A 27,676-nucleotide genomic window follows, 5' to 3' on the forward strand; every position below is an offset into this window, starting at 1 on the left:
CTACTCTCTTCTTTGATCTCCTGTTGAGTTCGTAGGTGTTCAGAATGGTTTGATCCCTATTCAGCTGAATTCCTGAGACCAGACGAAATCCAGGTCTCCTACTCCTCTGCCATCTTGCTCCACCCCCCTCGTGAAATGAACTTTAAAAAACCAAGGGATACTCTGCTTTATGCTATTTCAGCTTATGAAAGATTTCATAGTGATGCTCTGCTTTTGGACGGTGGGGAAAACGTGTAACCGTTTTATAGCCACATACATACCCAGCATGCACACTGTCAAATCCAACCTCTTTTTCAAAGATGGAGAATCAGTTCAGGGAAATAAAATGATTTTCTCAAGGTCATGTGACCAGCAAGAGATGGAGCTGGATTGCAGACTTAGCTCTTCTAAACCCAAGGGCAGAGTTTTATTTATCAGAACAAGAAAAATGAAACCAGTTATCTATTTTGATATTAAAGTCTGAATGGAAAATGGGAGCTGATGGTCCTTACCTAGATTCTTAAAAAAGATAAAATAAACAACTGAATATTTGGCAAGAGCAGGATGACCGGCTGGTATTTTGCTCACCTTCTGTCCGAAGGATGTGTTGTCTCTTTGATGAGATTGATTTGTAACTCCATGCATTGCTAAAGCACTGATCTCAATTTAACTATAAATTTGGGGAGAGTTGGAACTGTACCATTCTGCCAGAAAATGATTAAGACAAACTCTAAGAATATTGTGAACCTTATCAGGAAAATCAATTCTTCTAACAAGGAAGTGAATCACTATTGATTTTTTCCTCTTTAATTGGACTCAGAGCCCTGATAGCTTTTCATAAGTGGTGTCAGTTTGCTTTCAGCAAACGCATTTTTCACTTTGCAGTGGAGTATTACATGCTCTCAAAAGCCTGTGGAAGTTTCTCTTTCTCTCTGTTGTCCTGTTCCTACAGGTTAACATGGAAGCTTTTAGACATCTGCTATTTACTGTGACATGATGTTCATTAGGCTTTTTGTTGTCCTAAATGGGCAGTCTCTGCATTTCTGCAATATGTAGATACATGGGGTGGGGGGAGATGGGTGGACTAGCAGGTGATGCACCATGAGGAGATGGCCGAGATGTAACTAAGGTGATTAGTGAAGGAGCAAGCCATATGCTTGCCATCCAGCATGCCTACATGAATGTGCCGCCTAATTTCCAAGCACAGCATAGCTGGCAACATTCCTAGTAGCCAGTGGGCACCTGAGCATATGACAGGACCACAGGGCATGGGCTGGTGGTTGCTGGCTGAGCCTCTGGAGAGGGTGGCTTCTTTGACCAGGGGCTTCACCTTGAAGGGTTCTAGTAGAATTTAGGACATTGCTGGGCATGTGAGGTTGGAGAGAGGTGGAAGCAAAAAGCGCTTTGCTTACCTATAACTTATGTCCCTCGCTTCTTTCCTTTATTTCCCTGTATTATTATTTCAATTGAGAATCTTGTCATGCTTTAATAGATTCAGTTTCTGAGATGTTGATTTTTTGTTGATTTCTTTTTTTTTTAGATTTATCACCTAATTCTTCTAGCTCTTAGGTTTTTAATCTTCCTGCTTTCCCATTTTCTTGTATTTTTTTTCCTACCCTCCTCTGTAGGAAAGAGTTAACTGGGCAGGCCTGGGTTGCTCCAGCCTTGCACATTCCCAAGAAAGACCTGTTTTCAGGACTGGCCAGTGGCTGGTTCCTGGGAGAATGAGCTCTGAGCCCTTGGGATATTCTGCCTGATGAGAGTGTAGTTGTATGCCCGAGGCCTTCGTACTCACAGGACTGCTAAGGTCAGTCATGCAGGTGCTGCATGCTGAGCCCCGGTAGAAATCCCAGACACCTTTGCATCTGTCCTCATACACTGTTGCTGGGGGAATTAGGCCCATCGCTGTAACTCCACTGGGAGAGAACAACTGGAAGGTTGCTCCTGGTTTTTCCTGGACTTTATGTACATTTCCCTTTGCTGACTTTATTCTGTGTCCTTTCACCATAATCAACCATAACCATGACAACAACAGCTTTTCTGAGTCCCATGAATCATTCTAAGGAATCATGAAACCTTAGCATGGTTTTGGGGACCCCTGACATACTTGTATTTTCATTTTCATTTAAAAAATGTTACATTTCCCTTTTCTTCTTAAGCCTTAACTTTTAATTTTCTATTTCTTAATTAATATTCTGGAACCTATTTTTATCTTCTGTTGATTTCACTTTCTTATGATATGCTTTTACCTGATCAGCTTTTTATCTGTTATTCTAGTTTTATTAATATTATTTTTTCAATTAGGCTTACATATTTGTTGTTTTTTAAATTCTCTTCCAATTATTTTAATTTCCTATTTTATTTTCAGTTGACAGTTTTGTTTCTTTTTAATCTCTCACCTCTGGTTATTATTTTGTTGCATTTGTTCTTCCTTTCATCTTACCTCTATTTTGTAAGGCTTAGAACTTGTGTTTACACCGAATAGCAAGAAAGCCAGGCTGCCGATGTGGCTTTGAGAAAACAACACAAAATCACATAGAGGGCACGGGAGACTCTCTCTTTGGTTGTCCCTGGAGCCACACTTCTATCTCCCTGTTTGGTGTTCAACACTTCTTTTTAAGGTTGTTTTTCAAAATTCTTTACTATATGAAACTTGTGAGGTTGCTACTTAATAGTCCTAAAAAACATTCCAAATGGAATCTTGAGAGCACATTGAGAAGGTAGAGCCTCCATGAAACAATCCAATGAGGCTACTATGAAAATGGAGACATGGGATTACAACAAATTAAAAAAAAAAAACTCGAAAGGCTAAATTCATATGATGGACAATTGAGTTATTGACCTAAAAACAGACTGCTTCTTAAACTGTGTCTGGGTATGTGCTTGGTGTTTCCTGAGTATTGTCACCTTAAGAGAGATGGTTTTTACTCAAGTTTGAGAAATATCGGAGAATATAGAGCCACCCCATAAAAAGATGGAACAGAAGAGACAAATATTAAGAGGCTTGGAGGACAAATAGACAAGATCTAATATCTAATGAGAACAGACAGAGGAGGAGAGAGCAGTAGCTGAGGGATGGAAATAGCAAGAAGAAGAGCCAGGAGTCAGAGGAGGAGGCAGAGAAAGAGGAGGAGAAGATGTTTCCATGAAGCTGAAGGAAGGCAGTTTTTTTCAGGTGAAGGAGCCCATCAAGTGCACGAGAGGAAATATGCCAAAGTCATGTTCAGGATACTTAATGCATTCTCTAGAAAGTAATAAAAATGGAAGGTTGCTGAAAGGACTTGGTAACGGGAAAAAAAAAAAGCAAACTAAAAAAAAATAGAAAGGGAACTTAACAAATACAAATCATCAGATCAATGAAGCAAAGGACACAAAAAATGTATCCAAAATGTTCTTTTAGAAAGACTTAAAAATAAAATGTTGGCAGTCTAGGAAATTACAAAACAAATAGCAACTATATAAGGAACAAAAGAATGATCTACAGACCAAAGTAAATTAAAAATTAGGATAGAATAATATGTACAACATTTAGGAAATCTTGAATTATATATATGGCTTCCTTTTGTTGCCCATAATAGATGTCTACCGGATAGTCCTGGAGAAGTAGTTGCTATACCTAGAAAACACAAGGGGGATCAAATGAAAAACTCTTATATATATGAAAATTCTATGTCATGAAATTCACATACAAATTGTTTTAATTTCTTTATAAGAAATGTGAAAGGGCATTCTACAGGCTGAAATAAAAGGATACTGATGGACATTGTGAAAACATATAAATGTATAAAACTCACTGATAATGGAAGATGTATTGTCAAAGTTCCATTCATGAATAATGTAATGGTGGTGCATAATTCACTTACAACTCTAGTTTAAAAGTTAAAAAACAAATGTATTAAAATAACGATAGCTATAATTTGTTAGCGGATACACATTGCCTGTTTTTTGTTTCTCTTTCTCCCTGGCAGGTGAGCACTTTAAATTAAAGTTATCCAGAAAGTACGCCAGCCATACTCCTAGGTCCTTGGAGTTTCAGTATGCTATTTTGTCTATGGGTACTTGCTAGTTGGTTTTCTTGCAGGGGTGTGGAGGGGGGAGAGGGTTGGTTGGCGCTGAAGATCCATCTTGACCTTACCTGAAAATTTTCATTCTTTATTCTTTTTTAATTTTTGAATGACTTTTCCACTTATGGATATAGCCATAACTTTTTCCCATTTGACTTATTAAACTGACCACTTACATTAATAGACCACCTAATATTTAACCATCTTTTTGTTTGTGGGAGGAAAGTGCTATTGGGGTACAGTGCTGTTGGTTTTGTTTGCTGATATATATTTTTTAAGATTATATTTATTTGAGAGAGAGAGAGAAAGAGAGAGCGTGCACACAGACTGAGAGTAAGAGGAAGAAGCAGACTCCCTGCTGAGCAGAGAGCCTGATAAGGGTCTTTTTAAAAAATTTTTTTATTGTTATGTTAACCACCATATATTACATCATTAGTTTTTGATGTAGTGTTCCATGATTCATTGTTTGTGCATAACACTCAGTGCTCCATGCAGAATGTGCCCTCTTTAATACCCATCACCAGGCTAACCCATCCCTCTACCCTCCTCCCCTCTAGAACCCTCAGTTTGTTTTTCAGAGTCCATCATCTCTCATGGTTCGTCTCCCCGTCCGACTTACTCCCCTTCATTCTTCCCCTCCTGCTATCTTCTTTTTCTTTTTTCTTAACATATGTTGCATTATTTGTTTCAGAAGTACAGATCTGTGATTCAACAGTCTTGCACAATTCACAGCACTCAACATAGCACGTACCCTACCCAATGTCTATCACCCAGCCACCACATCCCTCCCACCCCCCCACTCCAGCAACACTCAGTTTGTTCCCTGAGATTAAGAATTCCTCATTTCAGTGAGGTCATATGATACATGTCTTTCTCTGATTGACTTATTTCACTAAGCATAACACCCTCCAGTTCCATCCACGTCGTTGCAAATGGCAAGATCTCATTCCTTTTGATGGCTGCATAATATTCCATTGTGTATATATACCACTTCTTTATCCATTCATCTGTCGATGGGCATCTTGGCTCTTTCCACAGTTTGGCTATTGTGGACATTGCTGCTATAAACATCAGGGTGCACGTACCCCTTCGGATCCCTACCTTTGTATCTTTGGGGTAAATACCCAGTATTGCAATTGCTGGATCGTATGGTAGCTCTATTTTCAACTGTTTGAGGAACCTCCATACTGTTTTCCAGAGGGGTTGCACCAGCTTGCATTCCCACCAACAGTGTAGGAGGGTTCCCCTTTCTCCGCATCCCCGCCAACATCTGTCGTTTCCTGACTTGTTCATTTTAGCCATTCTGACTGGTGTGAGGTGGTATCTCATTGAGGTTTTGATTTGGATTTCCCTGATGCCGAGCGATGCTGAGCACTTTTTCATGTGTCTGTGGCTATTTGGATGTCTTCTTTGGAAAAATGTTCATGTCTTCTGCCCATTTCTTGATTGGATTATTTGTTCTTTGGGTGTTGAGTTTGATAAGTTCTTTATAGATTGTGGATACTAGCCCTTTATCTGATATGTCATTTGCAAATATCTTCTCCCATTCTGTCAGTTGTCTTTTGGTTTTGTGGACTGTTTCTTTTGCTGTGCAAAAGCTTTTTATCTTGATGAAATCCCAATAGTTCATTTTTGCCCTTGCTTCTCCTGCCTTTGGCGATGTTTCTAGGAAGAAGTTGCTGCGGCTGAGGTCAAAGAGGTTGCTACCTGTGTTCTCCTTTAGGATTTTGATGGACTCCTGTCTCACGTTTAGGTCTTTCAACCATTTGGAGTCTATTTTTGTGTGTGGTGTAAGGAAATGGTCCAGTTTCATTCTTCTGCATGTGGCTGTCCAATTCTCCCAACACCGTTTGTTGAAGAGACTGTCTTTTTGCCATTGGACATTCTTTCCTGCTTTGTCAAAGATGAGTTGACCATAGAGTTGAGGGTCCATTTCTGGGCTCTGTATTCTGTTCCATTGATCGATGTGTCTGTATTTGTGCCAGTACCATACTGTCTTGATGATGACAGCTTTGTAATAGAGTTGGAAGTCCAGAATTGTGATGCCGCCAGCTTTGCTTTTCTTTTTCAGTATTCCTCTGGCTATTCGGGGTCTCTTCTGGTTCCATACAAATTTTAGGATTATTTGTTCCATTTCTTTGAAAAAAGTGGATGGTATTTTGATGGGGATTGCATTGAATGTGTAGATTGCTCCAGGTAGCATTGACATCTTCACAATGTTGGTTCTTCCAATCCATGAGCATGGAACGTTTTTCCATCTCTTTGTGTCTTCTTCAATTTCTTTCATGAGTATTTTATACTCTTCTGAGTACAGATCCTTTGCCTCTTTGGTTAAATTTATTCCTAGGTATCCTATGGTTTTGGGTGCAATTGTAAATGGGATCCACTCCTTAATTTGTCTCTCTTCTGTCTTGTTGTTGCTGTATAGGAATGCCACCGATTTCTGTGCATTGATTTTATATCCTGCTACTTTACTGAATTCCTGTATGAGTTCTAGCAGTTTTGAGGTGGAGTCTTTTGGGTTTTCCACATGCAGTATCATATTATCTGCAAAGAGTGAGAGTTTGACTTCCTCTTTGCTGATTTGGATGCCTTTGATTTCTTTTTGTTGTCTGATTCTTGTGGCTAGGACTTCTAATACTATGTTGAATCGCAGTGGTTATAATGGACATCCCTTCCGCGTTCCTGAACTTAGGGGAAAAGCTCTCAGCTTTCCCCATTGAGAATGATATTCGCTGTAGGTTTTTCATAGATGACTTTTTATGATATTGAGGTATGTACCCTCTATCCCTATACTCTGAAGAGTTTTGATCAAGAAAGGATGCTGTACTTTGTCAAATGCTTTTTCTGCATCTATTGAGAGGATCGTATGATTCTTGTTCTTTCTTTTGTTAATGTATTGTATCACGTTGATTGATTTGCAGATGTTGAACCAAACTTGCAGCCCAGGGATAAATCCCACTTGGTCGTGGCGAATAATCCTTTGATGTACTGTTGGATCCCCCTGGCTAGTATTTTGGTGAGAATTTTTGCATCCATGTTCATCAACGATACTGGTCTGTAATTCTCCTTTTTGATGCGGTCTTTGTCTGGTTTTGGGATCAAGGTAATGCTGGCCTCATAAAATGAGTTTGGAAGTTTTCCTTCCATTTCTTTTTTTTTGGAACAGTTTCAGGAGAATAGGTATTAATTCTTCTTAGAATGTCTAATAGAATTCCCCTGGGAAGCCATCTGGCCCTGGGCTTTTGTTTGTTGGGAGATTTTTGATGACTGCTTCAATTTCCTTAGTGGTTATAGGTCTGTTCAGATTTTCTATTTCTTCCTGGTTCAATTTTGGTAGTTGATACATCTCTAGGAATGCATCCATTATTTCCAGGTTATCTAATTTGCTGGCATAGGGTTGCTCATAATATGTTCTTAGAATTGTTTGTATATCTTTGGTGTTGGTTGTGATCTCTCCTCTTTCATTCATGATTTTGTGGATTTGGGTCATTTCTTTTTTCTTTTCGATAAGTCTGGCCAGGGGTTTATCAATCTTGTGAATTCTTTCAAGGAAGCAGCTCCTAGTTTCGTTGATCTGTTCTACTGTTCTTTGGTTTCTAGTTCATTGATTTCTGCTCTGATCTTGATTATTTCTCTTCTCCTGCTGGGTTTAGGCTTTATTTGCTGTTCTTTCTCTAGCTCCTTTAGGTGTAGGGTTAGGTTGTGTATTTCCTGTATCTTGAGAAAGGCTTGTATTGCTATATACTTCCCTCTTAGGACTGCCTTTGCTGTATCCCAAAGATTTTGAACATTTGTGTTTTCATTTTCATTGGTTTCCATGAATTTTTTTAATTCTTCTTTAAATTCCTGGTTGACCCATTCATTCTTTAGTAGGATGCTCTTTAGCCTCCATGTATTAGAGTTCTTTATGACTTTCCTCTTGTGATTGAGTTCTAGTTTCAAAGCATTGTGGTCTGAAAATATGCAGGGAATAATCCCAATCTTTTGGTACCGGTTGAGACCTGATTTGTGACCTAGGATGTGATCAATTCTGGAGAATGTTCCATGGGCACTAGAGAAGAATGTGTATTCCTTTGCTTTGGGATGGAATGTTCTGAATATGTCTGTGAGTTCCATTTGGTCCAGTGTTTCATTTAAAGTCTTTATTTCCTTGTTGATCTTTTGCTTAGATGATCTGTCCATTTCAGTGAGGGTGGTGTTAAAGTCCCCCACTATTATTGTATTGTTGTCAATGTGTTTCTTTGCTTTTGTTATTAATTGCCTTATATAATTGGCTGCTCCCATGTTAGGGGCATAGATATTTACAATTGTTAGATCTTCTTGTTGGATAGACACTTTAAGTAGGATATAGTGTCCTTCTTCATCTCTTATTACAGTCTTTGTTTTACAATCTAATTTGTCTGATATAAGGATTGCCACCCCAGCTTTCTTTTGGTGTCCATTAGCATGGTAAATGGTTTTCTACCCCCTCACTTTCAATCTGGGGGTTTCTTTGGGTCAAAAAGGAGTCTCTTGCAGACAGCATATGGATGGGTCTTGTTTTTTAATCCAATCTGATAGCCTGTGTCTTTTGATTGGGGCATTTAGCCCATTTACATTCAGGGTAACTACTGAAAGGTATGAATTTAGTGCCATTGTATTGCCTGTAAGGTGACTGTTACTGTATATTGTCTGTATTCCTTTCTGAGCTATGCTGCTTTTAGGCTCTCTCTTTGCTTAGAGGACCCCTCTCAATATTTCTTGGAGGGCTGGTTTCGTGTTTGCCAATTCCTTTAGTTTTTGTTTGTCCTGGAAGCTTTTTATCTCTCCTATTTTCAATGACAGCCTCGCTGGATATAGTATTCTTGGCTTCATATTTTTCTCATTTAGTGCTCTGAAGATATCATGCCAGTCCTTTCTGGCCTGCCAGGTCTCTGTGGGTAGGTCTGTTGCCAGTCTAATATTTCTACCATTGTAGGTTACATATCTCTTCTCCGGAGCTGCTTTCAGGATTTTCTCTTTGTCTCTGAGACTTGTAAGTTTTACTATTAGATGTTGGGGTGTTGACCTATTATTATTGATTTTGAGAAGGGTTCTCTGTGCCTTCTGGATTTTGATGCCTGTTTCCTTCCTCACATTAGGGAAGTTCTCTGCTATTATTTGCTCCAAGATACCTTCTGCCCCCCTCTCTCTTTCTTCTTCTTCTGGGATCCCAATTATTCTAATGTTGTTTCGTCTTATCATATCGCTTATCTCTCGAATTCTGCCCTCATGATCCTGTAGTTGTTTCTCTTTCTTTTTCTCAGCCTCTTTATTTTCCATCATTTGGTCTTCTATATCGCTGATTCTCTCTTCTGCCTCATTTATTCTAGCAGTTAGTGCCCCCATTTTTTATTGCACCTCACTAATAGCCTTTTTGATTTCGACTTGGTTAGATTTTAATTCTTTTATTTCTCCAGAAAGGGTTTCTCCAATAACTTTCATGCTTTTTTCAAGCCCAGCTAGGATCTTTAAAGTCATGATTCTGAACTCTAGGTCCGACATCGTACTAATGTCTGTATTGAGTAGGTCCCTGGCTGACTGTACTACCTCTTGTTCTTTTTGCTGAGATGATTTTTTTCATCTTGTCATTTTGTCCAGAGGAGAATAGATGAATGAGAGAACAAAATGCTAACAGGTTAACAACGTCCCCAGGAAATATACTCTATACAAATCGGAAAAGACCTGAAACCAGGGGAAAAGAAAGGGAAAGGAATAAAAAAGAAAGAGAAAAAGAAAAAGAAAAAGATAAAAACAAAAACAGAACAATACAAAAAAGCAGAATATGATCAAATATGATCAGGTTAGTGCATAGATCAGTGCCACACACTAGATTTTGGGCATATTTTGGTCTGTTAGAAAAAAGTGCCTCCTAAAAGTTTTAAAGGAAGAAAGACATATATGTACAAAATAAGGGTTGATACAATGAAAGGATGGAAGATGAGTGTAAAGATGAACATTATAAAAGATTTTATAAAAGGAATTGATAAGAAGTTGTTTGAAAAAAGAAAGAAGAGTTAAAGAAGAAAAAAAAAGGAGAGAATGTGATCAGGCAGGAGAGTAGAACAAAACCATACCCTAGCGATTTAGGGTATATTTTGATCTGTTAGAAGAAACTATATCTCAAAATTTCAAAGAAGACACAACTTATATATATATGCCAAAAATAAGGGTAACTACTATGAAGGGATAAAATATTACTCTAAAAATGAAAAATAAAAAATGTTTTTTTTAAAAAGGGATTGATATGATGTTGGTTGAAAAAGGGAAAAAGAAAAATTAAAAAAAAAACAGTTAAAAAATTAACTTTGAAAAAATAATGAATCATGGTAAAAAAGCCATGAATTCTATGTGCAGTATTCCCCTGGAATACTGGAATAATGGAGTTCTCCCGTTCTCCTTGATGGGTAAACTTGGTCTTGGCTTGCTGGCTGTTCGTGCTGAGCTTCTGGGGGAGGGGCCTGTTGCCGTGGTTCCCAAATGTCTTTGCCGGAGGCTGAATTGCCCCGCCCTTGTGAGTCCAGGCTAAGCAAGCTCCTCGGGTTTGCTCTCAGGAGCTTTTGTTCCCTGCAAGCTCTCGGTACAGCTTTGGAGGACGAGAGTGAAAATGGTGGCCTCCCAATCTCCACCTGGAGGAGCTGAGAACTCGGGGCCCCGCTCCTCAGTGCACCCCCAGAGAAAAGCAGTCACTCCCGTGTCCCCGGTGTCCGGCCGCACTCTGTGCTCACCTGGCCTGTGACCGAGCGTTTCTATGTCTGGCACCCGACCCCGTGTGGAGTCTCCAAACCCAGCAGATCCCTGCGGTGCGCTCCCGTGCTTCTCCTCCCGGGGGAGGAAGGGGAGTCTCCCTGGTTCTGCTGCTTGTTGAGTCCCTGCTGGAGGAGCAGTGGCCTGACTGGGCCGCGGATCACGGTTTATGGTAACCCTGAGCTGAGAGCCCGCGCCTCGGCTCCGTCTCTGCAGCTGGCTTCCCCCTCTGATACCTGGGAGCTCTGGCACACTCAGGCACCCCTGGTCTTTCTGTGACCCCGAGGGTCCTGAGACCACACTGTCCCGCGAGGGTTCCACCCCCACTTAGCCACTGGAGCGACATCCCTCAGCGGAGCCGACTTCTTAAAAGGTCCGATTTTTGCTCCGCGGCTCTATCACTTGCCAGAAGCGGCCGACGGAGGCCCCCTCCCTTGCTGTCTATCCTCCCGGATATCGCCTCAGATTCACTTCTCCGCACGTCCTACCTTTTAGTAAGTGGTCGCTTCTCTGTTCAGAGAGTTGTTGCTACTCTCCTCTTCGATCTCCTGTTGAGTTCGTAGGTGTTCAGAATGGTTTGATCCCTATTCAGCTGAATTCCTGAGACCAGACGAAATCCAGGTCTCCTACTCCTCCGCCATCTTGCTCCGCCCCCACCTTAAGAGTCTTGATCCCAGGACCCTGAGATCATGACCTCAGCCGAAGGCAGATGCTTAACCAACTGAGCCACCCAGGCACCCCTTGTTTGCTGATATTTTAATGAATATGTTGTACCAATAGTCATGAATTTGGTTGGGTTTCTATATTGTTATGTTTTAGTCTACCTTTTATGGGTTGGTATTCAAATAAGTTTGGTTAAAAAATATTTTGGAACCTTTTTTTATTCTTTGGATACTCTGGAAAAAATTTTGTTTGCATTGTCTTTTCCTTAAAAGATTGAGTGTATTTAAATTCCTAAATTCTCTGTGCCTGGTAAATGTTGGCAGTTGGTCTTTAACTTTTTTCATAATTTGTATAATATATTTTTTAAAGAATAAGATGAATATCTGTGTACTCATGACCTGGATTAAGGAATAGAATGTTAGAACTTTAGATCATGTATGTCCCTCCCTAATCTTATCCTACTCCCCTGTCTCAAGTTAACAATTTCTTAAATGTTGTGTTATTCATCCCCTTGTTTTCTTTATGGTTTTAACACATGTTTGTATCTTTAAGCTAAATATTGCTCAGTCCTTGCCTGCTGTTGTACTTTACATACATGGAACAAAACCAGATACATCCTCTATGATGTGCATTCGTTTACTTGACTTTTTAAAGTGCCATCTGTATTGATGTGTGTAGATATAGTTCATTCATTTTCATATATACCACAATTTGTTAATCCATTTTGCTCTTGATAGACACTTGGATGATTTCCAGTTTTTTTTCTGCTTTGAACGTTCTTGTACATCTCACTTAATGAATGTTTTTAGGAGTTTTAATAGTATATGTAGCTGGTTGTAATTGTGTTTGAAGATATGGGGAATGTCAATAGTATTTTTGTTTTGCTTTTTAAAAGATTTATTAGAGAGAGAGAGAGCACAAGAGGAGAGAGGAGCAGAGGCAGAGGGAGAAGCAGACTCCCCGCTGAGCGGGGAGCCCAATGTGGGGCTCGATCCCGGGACTCTGGGATCATGACCTGAGCCGAAGGCAGACGCTTAACTGACTAAGCCACTGAGGCGCCCCTGTTTGTAGTTTTTATAAGTGCACTTTAAATTTTTTTCCATTGAGATAGAGTGAAATTGTATCATATTGTGGTTTTAATTTACATTTCCTCAAGAACTAATGAACTAAAAATTTTTTTTTATCATATGTTTATTGGCCACTTGAATTTCCTCATCTGTTCTTCCACATATTTTTCCTTCTGAGTTGACTGATTTTTTTTCTTACATTTTTTCTAATAATGATACTATTCCTTTATCAAGTCCTGGTTTTGCAAACATATTCTGCCTTTTTTACTATGGTTGGAAGAGGTCAAGAAGATAGGACCCCCGGTTGACCCATGAGCTGGACCTTGATATTCACAGGCTCCTCACCTCCTCCCCTGGCCTTGGCATGTACGCTATGCCTACCATTTCCACACCAGGAGCTGTCCCAGGTCATAGCCTTGATAGTGTAAGGTGTTTTTGAGACCATTTACATGGTATATATGGTTGAGTCCCATTAAGACCTCTATATAAATCTTTAGGATTCTGGCAGTGGGTGCAGAGATCTAGTGGCCTTGTAATTTCCCTTGCTCGTTAAACCTGCCACCTCCCAGTCTGCAGTAGCCTGCCTCTTCATCTCTCCCTGCCCTACGTGTATGGGGGCCAGATTGTCAACCAACAATTATATAGAAAATCTTATTTTTAATGCAGTTGATTTTATAGTTTTTTCATTGTGATTTTTTTATATCTTAAGCCCCTTTCTCCACAGAGACCTCTGTAAGTTTATTTTACTTTTGTATTTATATATTTAAACCACTTGGAGGTGTTTTTAAGTGCCAGGATTAGGATCCATTTTCTTTCTTCTTCTTCTTCTTCTTCTTCTTTTTTTTCCTTTGGAAAGAATCCATTTTCTAATTTTTGCATAGATATCTAATTATCCCATGGCCATTAAGAAATCAATAATTTCCCCACTGGTCAGAAATGCTCACAGTGCATTACGGGAAGCTTCCACATATGTGAGTCTATGTATGGGCTTTTAATTCTCTCCTGTTATTTGTTATACTGTTCTATTTGCCCATTTATCAAGATGGACAAACTTTTAGCATATTGTCTTAATTTTTATAGCTTTAATTTGTTTTTAAGATTTATTTATTTGTTCGAGAATGAGAGAGAGAAATAACTGGGGAGAGGGGAGGAGAGAGAGAGAGAGAGAATCTTCAGGCAGACTCACTGCTGAGCATGGAACCCGATGCAGGGCTCGATCCCAGGACCCTGACATCATGACCTGAACTGAAATCAAGTCAGACACTCAACCGACTGAGCCACCCAGGTGCCCCACTTATTATAGCTTTAAAATCCATCTTGATTTTAAGTAAGGCAAGTCTTCCTTCTTGCTCTTCTGCAAAATGTCTTGAGTGTTCTTGCTTCTTGTTTTTCCTTATAAATTTTGCAATAGCATATTGAGTACCTGAGGGTGGGGGCAGGGCATTGGGATTTTGATTAGAATTGTATCAACTCCATTAGACAGTTTGGGGTATTGACATCTTTATGGCATTGAGTTTTCTTATCCAGAACCAAGGTATACCTCACTGTTTATTTAGTTCTTCTTTGATGACTTTCATTGAAGTTTTATAATTGTCTCTGAAAATTAACAATTTTAATGGTATTTTTCCTAAGTACAGTATATTTTTGATGCATTTGTGTTTTAAAATTACATTTTAATTACATAAAATTACATGCAGTTGTTAATTGCATATAAAATGTGGCATTGTTTTCTTGCTAAACAGTCCTGCTAAAATCTCTTATTTATTCTAATAACTTGCTTGAATTTGAGTTTTTCAAATATGCAACTGCTATCCTCTGTAATAGTGTCAGCATTGTGTCTTCTCTTGTGATCAGTGCCCATTTTGTTTCTTTCCTTATGACATTGACTAGGACTTTGGATAAAATAGAGTAAAAGGGTTGATGGCAGTTATCCTTGCCTTATTCCTAATCTGAAAGGGAATGCTCTGGATATTTCAAAATAAAAGAAGGTATTTGTTCTATTTTGTTTTTTAAACACATTGTGTTTTAGTTTTCTTGGACTACCATAACCAAATACTACAGGGTGGGTGGCTTCCACAACAGATATTTATTTTGTCATAGGTCAGAAGTCAGGTCAAGATGCCAGCAAGGTTGCTTTCTGCTTGCAGATTGCTCCCTTCTCCCTGTGCCCCCACAGCCATCCTCTGTGTGCAAGCATCCCTGATGTCTCCTCTTGTGTCCAGATTTCCTCTTTTTATAAGGACCCTGATCAGATTGGATCTAGCCTATCCTAACATCCTCATTTCGATTTAATCACCTCCTTAAAGTCTCTATCTCCAAATATTCACATTCTGAGGGAGCAGGAGTTAGGGCTTAAACATGAATTTTGGGGCACACAATTCGGCCCATAGCATATGTTTTTTTTTCTTTGATCCTTATTTTTCAAAAAATTTAAAAATCATGAGTATATGTCTCATTTTGGAAATGCTTTACCTGCATCTATGGAAATGGTCTATATTTTCTTTTTAAAAAATACATTGTTAATTACACTAGTAAATTTCTAATTTTCATATTTTTTTAAAGTAAGCTTTATGTCTATTCCACATTTTGGTATGTAGTATTTGAATTATATTCTTCATCCTAATATTTTCTAATTTTTATATTAATTTCTTTAAGCCATTATTTAGAAATGTTTCTTAATTTCAAATATGTGTGTGTGTGTGTGTGTGTGTGTGTGTGTGTGTGTGTGTGTGTGTACTTTTTTCCTCATTACTATTTTAAAAATTATTGTCAAATTTAATTGTTTGGTGATTGGAGAACATATCAGTTCCAAAGCCATACATTTTCACTGAGATTTGTCTTGTGGTATAAAACAGTCTATCATTGTAAATTGTATGGAAAAAAAATGTGTAGCATCCAATTTTCTATGTCTGTTGACTAATCTTATCAACATTGCTGTTCAAACTGTCTACCTAAAGTTTTGTTTGTTTTTTGGTTTTCTTAATATTTATTGAGAAACTTATCTTAAAATCTCCCATTATGACAGGAAATTTGTTAGTCTCTCCTAGTAGAGCTGTTAATTTTTACTTCATATATTTTGAGTCTATGTCATCAAGTAAAGTTTACTTTGACTTGCTAAATAAATAATATGTCTGTATAAATAAGGACAAAAATGAAGTAAAATTACCTTTAACTATTTCCATAGAGATATGTTAAAACAAGGTTTCACCTTTTAAATCGTAGTCAAATTAGAATTTTATTTTCAAAACTGTACCTTCATATATGGTGTTCAGATATTCAAATCTACAATAATACAAAAACAGGATTAAGTCTTTTATGTAAAATGACAATATATCAACACATAAAATAAAAGTCATCATATTAAAATGATAAATTAACAAAACCACCATTGCCATTTTGGACATTAGCACAAATCTCTATGATAGAAAGACAGACAAACTCAGTGAGGCTCAAATAATTGTTTTAAAGAGGTAAATGAAGGGGGCAGGGGTGGCTCAGTTGGTTAAGCGTCTGCCTTCAGCTCAGGTCATGATCTCCAGTCCTGGGATCTAGTCCTGCATCGGACTCCCTGCTCTTTGGGGAGCTTGCTTTTCCCCCACCCGCTCTCCGCTGCTCCCCGTGCTCATGCTCTCTCCTTCTCATAAAAAACTAAAATCTTAAAAAAACGAGGTAAATGCACACACAATACAAACACAAAATTTTGCTGTCTACTAAAAAAAATCAATTTTTCAATGGTTTATAGGACATTTATGAAAAAATGGGTTATGAACTGGAGTATGAGGAAAGGAACACCTAAAGCAGATCTTAGTACCATCTGCAAAGTATAGCAAAATACAGGGAAATCCTAAGATCAAACATATATTTCCTATGAATTATTGTAAAGGGGCTAAGAATGAAGACTCATGCATAACCTTTGTTCAATATATAATTAAAACTTCAATTACATAATATTAAGAAAATATGGTAATGTTAAAATGAAAGAGCAAACTTTCTAGAATGAAGTCAACATTGTATTTCTATAATTCTACCTATTTACTTAAAGCCCTTAATGTTCAGACACAAATAGTAGGGCTTATCAATCACTGAATTTAGGTGCTAAGACACATAGTTATATACATTGATCTTGCTTTATTCTCTGTACCTTTTCAGTCTCATTTATGTTGGAATAGAACCTAGATGTGATTTGGGACTGTGGAGGTGAGGTGGCTGTGACCACAATAGTTCTCCTTGGGAGTCAAACTGAGAATCCGCAAAGGACCCAAACACCTCTTCATCAAAACCACCACCTAAATCCAAAGTAAGTCAGCTAAAATATGTATGGCCACAGTTGAACGTTTGTTTGAAAACACAATTATTATTTTTTGTCTTCAATCAACCATAGGAAGAATTTCTTGTGCCATTTTATTATTTCATATTTTTAGATTTTAAATTTCTTACTCACAACACCCTCTAAGACACTTGGACATCAGCCCTGTTGGTTTTGTCTGTGTTTACCGAGCAGATGAGGCACGTTCTCTTTGATTTAGCACAGCTGTGTGGCAGCAAACGCTTGCAGAGACAAAGCAAGAAAATAAAACTATCCATAAAATTGAAAAAGAAAAAAATATTAAAGTTACAGAATTTTCCGTGTGTTGCTTGTGGAGTGAGAGATCGTCTAGTTACAGAGATAATGAGGGAAATGTTGCTTTTTTTCAAGAAAGACCCACTTCTCTGTACAGCATGAAAGTTATAAAATCTGTTGCCTTATACTTAGAAAAATGAAAACATGCTCACAATTCAACAGAGAAAATCTGAAACTAAAAAAGGATGTGCAAATCTACCATTTAAAAAACTTTTCATTGAACATACATACATGCATAGAAGTGTATGTATTTATTGTTAAGTGTCTGCCTTATCCAAGTTTCAAAAAATGAACACACCCATTCAGCTGCTACCAGATCATGAGATGTAGAATATTGCCAGGACCCTAGGAAGTATGTCTTCTTGTGCTTTCTTCCAGGTGATACGGTATACCTCCCAAGTGTAACACTCTCCTGATTCCTAACAGCATGGAGGAGCATTGCCTGTATTTGTACTTTCTGAACTGAACCATGACACACATATATTGTAAAAATAGACTTCGCATGAAGTCTATTTTCTTTCACAACACATTGTTTGTAAGAATTATTAGTATGTTGCATATCATTGTAGATCCTCTGTTTTCATTGTTGTGTAATATTTCGCTGTGTAACTATATAAGAATTAGTAACAGGTGATTGGCATTTGGGTAATTACTCTCCTGATTAATTTCCTGGAAGAGTTTGGGTAGAATTGGTACTATTTCTTCATTAAATATTTTGTAGAAATATAAATGAAGCCAGGGACCTAGGAATTTGTTTTGCAGTAGATTTTTAACTACACATTCAGTTTCTTTGATATTAGACTACTCACATTATCTATTGCATTTTTTTTGTTTGTTTGGTTTTGAGCAATAAACACCTTCATTACATGACCAAAGATAGGAGGGAGGAAGATTTATTCTTTCCAGGTTTTGATTTTTCCTCAAATAGAACTCTAGGTCCGAGAGCCCTCTAGCTGGTCGCCATCTGCTCAGCCACACTGGCTTGATCTTGCCGCGATGCCTGCAAGAAGCTTGCCGGGCTGGAACTGCTCCTCTAGGAGATGGCTGATGTTGGCATTCTTTTTCCTTTCATCATATTTCTTCTGAACTCTCTTTGATCGTTTTTTGTATAAAAATCTCTTCCTCCTCGGGAGTCAGCTTGGCCCTCTTCTTGTGCCCCAGGGGCAGTGTGCACAGTGGAACTTGTACCATTGTTGTTAGTTTGGTGTGCTGTCAGTGAGCCTGATACAGTTCTTCACAGGGGCCTCAGTATGGAACAGTTCACTGTTGGTTGCGTTGTAAACAACATCAGTAATACTTATGTCATGCGCAAAACACTGGGACCCCAAGAGAAGTTCCCCATGTCCAGCCTCAAGGCATGGTACTGCTTACTGCTTCCCCGAGCAGGGACTGTGTGTATGGGGTGGGGGCCAATCTTAGTGTTGGCAGCCGGCCATGGATAGTATCTTTAGTATCTGTAGTGATATCACTTCTCTCATTCCTGAAAGGGGTAATGTGTGTATTCTCTTTTTTACTTCTGATTAGTCTGGTTAGATACTTAATCAGTTTTATTGATCTCAAGGAGCCAGCTTTTGGTTTTACATTGTTTAACTCTGGTAACATTTTTTTTCTCTGAAGTCCCCTTTGATATTAATATAGTTACTCTTACTTTCTTTCAGTTAGTGTTAAAATGGCATATCTTTTTCATTCTAATTTTCACCCATTTGTGTCTTTATATTTAGTGTTTCTTGTAAATAGTATATCATTATATCTTGATTTGTTTAAAAAAATTTATTTATTTGAGAGAGAGAGAGAACGTGAGCAGGAGGAGGGGCAGAAGGAGAAGGAGAGAATCTCATGCAGACTTCCACCTGAATGGGGAGCCCTCCTCACCTTGATCTCACACCCTGAGATCATGACCTGAGCCAAAATCAAGAGTCAGCTGCTTAATCGACTGAGCCGCCCAGGCACCCCACATCTTGATTTTTTAAATAATTTTTTTATTGAGATATAATTGACATATAACATAGTAGCTTTAGGTGTAGAAAATAATGATTTGGTATATAAAAAACAATATTAGCACCATAGTAAATCTAGTTAACATCCATCACCTTACATGATCAAAATTTTTATTTCTTGTGAAAAGACATTTTAAGATCTATTTTCTTCACAACTTTCAAATACACGATATAGTATTATTAACTAGATCTTGATTTTTTCATTTTAAAAATAATTAATGTTAATCACCATACATTGCATCATTAGTGTTTTTAAAAATTTTTTAAATTGATATGTTAATCACTATACATTACATCATTAGTTTTTGATGTAGTATTCCATGATTCATTGTTTGTGCATAACACCCAGTGCTCCACACAGAATGTGCCCTCTTTAATACCCATCACCAGGGGAACCCATCCCCCCACCCCCCCTTCCCTCTAGAACCCTCCGTTTGTTTTTCAGAGTCCATCATCTCTCATGGTTCGTTTCCCCCTCTGACTTATTCCCCTTCATTCTTCCCCTCCTACTATCTTCTTCTTCATTTTGTTTTTCTTAACATATATTGCATTATTTGTTTAAGAAGTACAAATCTGTGATTCAAAAGTCTTGCACAATTCACAGCACTCACCATAGCACATACCCTCCCCATGTCTATCACTCAGCTACCCCATCCCTCACACCCCACCCCCACTCCAGCAACCCTCAGTTTGTTTCCTGAGATTAAGAATTCCTCATATCAGTGAGATCATATGATACATGTCTTTCTCTGATTGACTTATTTCACTCAGCATAACACCTTCCAGTTCCATCCACATCGTTGCAAATGGCAAGATCTCATTCCTTTTGATGGCTGCATAATATTCCATAGCGTATATATACCACTTCTTCTTTATCCATTCATCTGGCGATGGACATCTTGGCTCTTTTCACAATTTGGCTATTGTGGTCATTGCTGTTATAAACATTGGGGTGCACATACCCCTTCGGATGCCTACATTTGTATCTTTGTGGTAAATACCCAGTAATGCAATTGCTGGATCATATGGTAGCTCTATTTTCAACTGTTTGAGGAACCTCCATACTGTTTTCCATAGTGGTTGCACCAGCTTGCATTCCCACCAACAGTGTAGGAGGGTTCCCCTTTCTCCGCATCCCCACCAACATCTGTCGTTTCCTGACTTGTTCATTTTAGCCATTCTGACTGGTGTGAGGTGGTATCTCACTGAGGTTTGGATTTGGATTTCCCTGATGCTGAGCAATGTTAAGCACTTTTTCATGTGTCTGTGGCCATTTGGATGTCTTCTTTGGAAAAATGTCTATTTGTGTCTTCTGCCCATTTCTTGATTGGATTATTTGTTCTTTGGGTGTTGAGTTTGATAAGTTCTTTATAGATTGTGGCTACTAGCCCTTTATCTGATATGTCATTTGCAAATATCTTCTCCCATTCTGTCAGTTGTCTTTTGGTTTTGTGGACTGTTTCTTTGCTGTGCAAAAGCTTTTTATCTTGATGAAATCCCAATAGTTCATTTTTACCCTTGCTTCCCTTGCCTTTGGCGATGTTTCTAGGAAGAAGTTGCTGCGGCTGAGGTCAAAGAGGTTGCTACCTGTGTTCTCCTTTAGGATTTTGATGGACTCCTGTCTCACGTTTAGGTCTTTCAACCATTTGGAGTCTATTTTTGTGTGTGGTGTAAGGAAATGGTCCAGTTTCATTCTTCTGCATGTGGCTGTCCAATTCTCCCAACACCATTTGTTGAAGAGATTGTATTTTTTCCATTGGACGTTCTTTCCTGCTTTGTCAAAGATGAGTTGACCATAGAGTTGAGGGTCCATTTCTGGGCTCTCTATTCTGTTCCATTGATCGATGTGTCTCTGTTTTTGTGGTAGTACCATACTGTCTTGATGATGACAGCTTTGTAATAGAGCTGGAGTCCGGAATTGTGATGCCGCCAGCTTTGCTTTTCTTTCTCAATATTCCTCTGGCTATCAGGGTCTCTTCTGGTTCCATACAAATTTTAAGATTATTTGTTCCATTTCTTTGAAAAAGGTGGATGGTATTTTGATGGGGATTGCATTGAATGTGTAGATTGCTCTAGGTAGCACTGACATCTTCACAATGTTTGTTCTTCCAATCCATGAGCGTGGAACATTTTTCCATTTCTTTGTGTCTTCTTCAATTTCTTTCATGAGTATTTTATAGTTTTCTGAGTACAGATCCTTTGCCTCTTTGGTTAAATTTATTCCTAGGTATCTTATGGTTTTGGGTGCAATTGTAAATGGGATCGACTCCTTGATTTGTCTCTCTTCTGTCTTGTTGTTGGTGTATAGGAATGCCACTGATTTCTTTGCATTGATTTTATATCCTGCTACTTTACTGAATTCCTGTCTGAGTTCTAGCAGTTTTGGGGTGGAGTCTTTTGGGTTTTCCACATACAGTATCATATTATCTGCAAAGAGTGAGAGTTTGACTTCCTCTTTGCCGATTTGGATGCCTTTAATTTCTTTTTGTTGTCTGATTCCTGTGGCTAGGACTTCTAATACTATGTTGAATAGCAGTGGTGAGAGTGGACATCCCTGCCACGTTCCTGACCTTAGGGGAAAAGCTCTCAGCTTTTCCCCATTGAGAAGAATATTCGCTGTAGGTTTTTCAGAGATGGCTTTTATGATATTGAGGTATGTACCCTCTATCCCTGCTCTGAAGAGTTTTGATCAAGAAAGGATGCTGTACTTTGTCAAATGCTTTTTCTGCATCTATTGAGAGGATCATATGATTCTTGTTTGTTCTTTTGTTAATGTATTGTATCACGTTGATTGACTTGGGGATGTTGAACCAGCCTTGCAGCCCAGGGATAAATCCCACTTGGTCATGGTGAATAATCCTTTTAATGTACTGTTGGATCCTATTCCCAGTATTTTGGTGAGAATTTTTGCATCCATGTTCATCAAGGATATTGGTGTGGAATTCTCCTTTTTGATGGGGTCTTTGTCTGGTGTGGGGATCAAGGTAATTGTGGCCTCATAAAATGAGTTTGGAAGTTTTCTTTCCATTTCTATTTTTTGGAACAGTTTCAGGAGTATAGGTATTAATTCTTCTTTAAATCTTTGGTAGAATTCCCCTGGGAAGCCATCTGGCCCTGGGCTTTTGTTTGTTGGGAGATTTTTGATGACTGCTTCAATTTCCTTAGTGGTTATAGGTTTGTTCAGGTTTTCTACTTCTTCCTGGTTCAATCTCGGTAGTTGATACATCTCTAGGAATGCACCCATTTCTTCCAGGTTATCTAATTTGCTGGCATAGAGTTGCTCATAATATGTTCTTAAAATTGTTTGTATATCTTTGGTGTTGGTTGTGATCTCTCCTCTTTCATTCATGATTTTGTTGCTTTGGGTCACTTCTATTTTCTTTTTGATAAGTCTGGCCAGGGATTTATCAATCTTGTAAATTATTTCAAAGAACCAACTCCTATTTCGTTGATCTGTTGTACTGTTCTTTTGGTTTCTATTTTATTGATTTCTGCTCTGATCTTGATTATTTCTCTTCTGCTGTTGGATTTAGGCTCTATTTGCTTTTTTTTCTCTAGTTCCTTTAGGTGTAGGGTTAGGTTGTGTATTTGAGACCTTTCTTGTATCTTGAGAAAGGCTTGTATTGCTATATACTTTCCTCTCAGGACTGCCTTTGCTGTATCCCAAAGATTTTGAACAGTTGTGTTTTCATTTTCATTGGTTTGCATGAATTTTTTTTAATTCTTCTTTAATTTCCTGGTTGACCCATTCATTCTTTAGTAGGATGCTCTTTAGCCTCCATGTATTTGAGTTCTTTCCGACTTTCCTCTTGTGAGTGAGTTCTAGTTTCAAAGCATTGTGGTCTAAAAATATGCAGGGAATAATCCCAATCTTTTGGCACCAGTTGAGACCTGATTTGTGACCTAGGATGTGATCAATTCTGGAGAATGTTCCATGGGCACTAGAGAAGAATGTGTATTCCGTTGCTTTGGGAAGGAATGTTTTGAATATATCTGTGAAGTCCATTTGGTCCTATGTTTCATTTAAAGTCTTTATTTCCTTGTTGATCTTTTGCTTAGATGATTTGTCCATTTCAGTCATGGGGGTGTTAAAGTCCCCCACTATTTCGTATTGTTGTCAATGTGTTTCTTTGCTTTTGTTATTAATTGCCTTATATAATTGGCTGCTCCCATGTCAGGGGCATAGATATTTACAATTGTTAGATCTTCTTGTTGGATAGATACCCTTTAAGTAGGATATAGTGTCCTTCTTCATCTCTTATTACAGTCTTTGTTTTACAATCTAATTTGTCTGATATATGGATTGCCACCCCAGATTTCTTTTGGTGTCCATTAGCATGGTAAGTGGTTTTCCACCCCCTCACTTTCAATCTGGGGGTGTCTTTGGGTCTAAAATGAGTCTCCTGCAGACAGCATATGGATGGGTCTTGTTTTTTAATCCAATCTGAAAGCCTGTGTCTTTTGATTGGGGCATTTAGCCCATTACATTCAGGGTAACTATTGAAAGATACGAATTTAGTGCCAATGTATTGCTTGTAATCTGACTGTGACTGTTTATTGTCTGTGTTCCTTTCTGATCTATGCTGCTTTTAGGCTCTCTCTTTGCTTAGAGGACCCCTTTCAATATTTCTTTTAGGGCTGGTTTCGTGTTTGCCAATTCCTTTAGTTTTTGTTTGTCCTGGAAGCTTTTTATCTCTCCTTCTATTTTCAGTGACAGCCTAGCTGGATATAGTATTCTTGGCTGCATATTTTTCTCGTTTAGTGCTCTGAAGATATCATGCCAGTCCTTTCTGATCTGCCTGGTCTCTGTGGATAAGTCTGTTGCCAATCTAATATTTCTACCATTGTAGGATACATATGTCTTCTCCCGAGCTGCTTTCAGGATTTTCTCTTTGTCTCCGAGACTCGTAAGTTTTACTATTAGATGTCAGGGTGTTGACCTATTATTATTGATTTTGAGAGGGGTTCTCTGTGCCTCCTGGATTTTGATGCCTGTTTCCTTCCCCACATTAGGGAAGTTCTCTGCTATTATTGGCTCCAAGATACCTTCTGCCCCTCTCTCTCTTTCTTCTTCTTCTGGGATCCCAATTATTCTAATGTTGTTTCGTCTTATCGTATCACTTATCTCTCGAATTCTGCCCTCGTGATCCTGTAGTTGTTTCTCTTTTTCTCAGCCTCTTTATTTTCCATCATTTGGTCTTCTATATCTCTGATTCTTTCTTCTGCCTCATTTATCCTAGCAGTTCGTGCCCCCATTTTTGATTGCACCTCATTAATAGCCTTTTTGATTTTGACTTGGTTAGATTTTACTTCTTTTATTTCTCCAGGAAGGGTGTCTCTAATAACTTACACGCTTTTTTCAAGCCCAGCTAGTATCTTAGAGTCATGATTCTGAACTCTAGGTCCAACATCGTAGTAATGTCTGTATTGAGTAGGTTCCTGGCAGATGGTACTGCCTCTTGTTCTTTTTGCTGAGGTGATTTTTTTCATCTTGTCATTTTGTCCAGAGGAGAATAGATGAATGAGAGAACAAAATGCTAACAGGTTAACCATGTCCCCAGCAAATATACTTTTTACAAATTAGAAAAGACCTGAAACCAGGGGAAAAGAAAGGGAAAGAAAGAAAAAAGAAAGAGAAAAAATAAAAGAAAAAGAAAAAGATAAAAACAAAGAAAAACAGAACAAAACAAAAAAAGACAGAATACGATCAAATATGATCAGGCTAGTGCATAGATCAGTGCCACACACTAGATTTTGGGCGTATTTTGGTCTGTTAGAAAAAAGTGCCTCCTAAAATTTTAAAGGAAGAAAGACTTATATATGTACAAAATAAGGGTTAATACAATGAAGGGATGGAAGATGACTGTAAAGATGAAAATTATAAACGATTTTATAAAAGGAATTGATAAGATAAGAAGTTATTTGAAAAAAGAAAGAAGAAGATATAAAAAAAAGAAAAAAAGGGAGAGAATGTGATCAGGGAGGAGACTAGAACAAAGCCATACACTAGTGATTTAGGGTATATTTTGATCTGTTAGAGGAAAGTGTATCTCAAAATTTTAAAGAGAGAACAACTTATATATATGCCAAAAATAAGGGTAACTAGTATGAAGGGATAAAATATGACTCTAAAAATGAAAAATAAAAAATGTTTTTTTTAAAAAAAGCGATTGAGAATATGTTGGTTGAAAAAGGGAAAAAGAAAAAAACCAAAAATAAACAGTTAAAAAAATTAACTTTAAAAAACTAATGAATCATGGTAAAAAGCCATGAATTCTATGTGCAGTATTCCTCTAGCGCTGCAGTTCTCCCGTTCTCCTTAATGGGTAAACTTGGTCTTGTCTTGCTGGCTATTCGTGTTGATCTTGTGGGGGAGGGGCCTGTTGCCGTGGTTCCCAAATGTCTTTGCCGGAGGCGGAATTGCCCCACCCTTGTTGGTCCAGGCTAAGCAAGCTCCTCGGGTGTCCTCTCAGGAGATTTTGTTCCCTGCAAGCTCACGGTACAGCTTTGGAGGACCAGAGTGAAAATGTTGGCCTCCCAATCTCCACCTGGAGAAGCTGAGAAATCGGGGCCCCGCTCCTCAGTGCGCCCCCAGAGAAAAGCGGTCACTCACATCTCCCCGATGTCTGCCCGCACTCTGTGCTCACCCGGCCTGTGACCGAGCGTTTCTATGTCTGGCACCTGACCCCGTGTGGAGTCTCCAAACCCAGCAGATCCCTGCGGTGCGCTCCCGCGCCACTCCTCCCCGGGGAGGAAGGGGAGTCTCCCCAGATCTGCCGCTTGTTGGGTCCCTGCTGGAGGAGCAGTGGCCCGACTGGGCCGCGGATCACAATTTATGGCAACCCCAAGCTGAGAGCCCGCGCCTTGGCTCCGTCTCTGCAGCGGCTTCCCCGCTCCATTCCCTGTGAGCTCTGCCACACTCAGGGACCCCTGGTCTCCCTGTGACCCTGAGGGTCCTTAGACCACACTGTCCCGCGAGGGTTCCATCCCCCACTTAGCTACTGGAGCGATTTCCCTCAGCGGAGCTGACTTCTACAAGTTCTGAATTTGTGCTCCACAGCTCTATCACTTGCCAGAAGCGGACTACAGAGGCCCTCTCTCCTGCTGACTATCCTCCCGAATATCGCCTCAGATTCACTTCTCTGCATGTCCTACCTTCCAGTACATGGTCACTTCTCTGTTTAGAGAGTTCTTGCTATTCTCTTCTTCGATTCCTGTTGACTTCGTAGGTGTTCAGAATGGTTTGATCCCCATTCAGCTGAATTTGTGAGACCAGACGAAATTCAGGTCTCCTACTCCCCCGCCATCTTGCTCCACCCCCACATAATTACTTCTTGATGTAGTGTTCCATGATTCATTTTTTGCTTATAACGCCCAGTGCTCCATGCAGAATGTACCCTCCTTAATACCCATCAGCAGGCTAACCCATCCCCCTAACCCCCTCGCCTCTAGAACCCTCAGTTTGTTTTTCAGAGTCCATCGTCTCTCATGGTTCATCTCCCCCTCCGATTTCCCCCCTTCATTCTTTGCCTCCTGCTATCTTCTTCTTTTTCTTTTTTTTAACATAAAATGTAATATTTGTTTCAGAGGTGCAGATCTGTGATTGAACAGTCTTGCACATTTCACAGGGCTCACCATAGCACATACCCTCCTCAATGACTATCACCCAGCCACCCCATTCCTCCCACCCCCCACCACTCCAGCAACCCTCAGTTTGTTTCCTGAGATTAAGAATTACTCATATCAGTGAGATCATATGATACATGTCTTTCTCTGATTGACTTATTTCACTCAGCATAACACTCTCCAGATCTATCCATGTTGTTACAAATGACAAGATTCCATTCCTTTTGAAGGTTGCATAATATTCGAGTGTGTGTGTGTGTGTGTATGTATGTATATATATATACCAAATCTTCTTTATCCAGTCATCTGTCAATGGACATCTTGACTCTTTCCACAGTTCGGCTATTGTGGACATTGCTGCTATAAACATTGGGGTGCAAGTACCCCTTCGGATCCCTACATTTCTATCTTTGGGGTAAATATCCAGTAGTGCAATTGCTGGATCATATGGTAGCTCTACTCTCAAATTTTTGAGGAACCTCCATACTGTTTTCCAGAGTGGTTGCACCAGCTTGCATTCCCAGTGACAGTGTAGGAGGGTTCCCCTTTCTCCACATCCCCGCCAACACCTGTTGTTTCCTGACTTGTTAATTTTAGCCATTCTGACTGGTGTGAGGTGACATCTCATTGAGGTTTGGATTTGGATTTCTCTGATGCCGAGCGATGTTGAGCACTTTTTCACGTGTCTGTTGACCATTTGGATGTCTTTTTTGGAAAAATGTCTGTTCGTGTCTTCTGCCCATTTCTTGATTGGATCATTTGTTCTTTGGGTGTTGAATTTAAGAAGTTCTTTATAGATTTTGGATAGTAGCCCTTTATCTGATACTTCATTTGCAAGTATCTTTTTCCATTCTGTCGGTTGTCTTTTCGTTTTGTTGACTGTTTCTTTTG

At 39.0% G+C, this 27,676-nt stretch overlaps 1 pseudogene; it reads right to left on the reverse strand.

The window, feature by feature from the left end:
- Window positions 1-16,696: 16,696 nt before the first annotated feature.
- On the reverse strand, window positions 16,697-26,510 carry LOC112820366 (small ribosomal subunit protein eS8 pseudogene; annotated as a pseudogene).
- Between the last annotated feature and the right edge of the window lie 1,166 nt (window positions 26,511-27,676).

This window comes from Callorhinus ursinus, unplaced genomic scaffold (assembly GCF_003265705.2).
Source record: "Callorhinus ursinus isolate GAN/ISIS: 27379988/994484 unplaced genomic scaffold, GSC_fseal_2.0 scaffold1, whole genome shotgun sequence".
Classification (NCBI taxonomy): domain Eukaryota; kingdom Metazoa; phylum Chordata; class Mammalia; order Carnivora; family Otariidae; genus Callorhinus; species Callorhinus ursinus.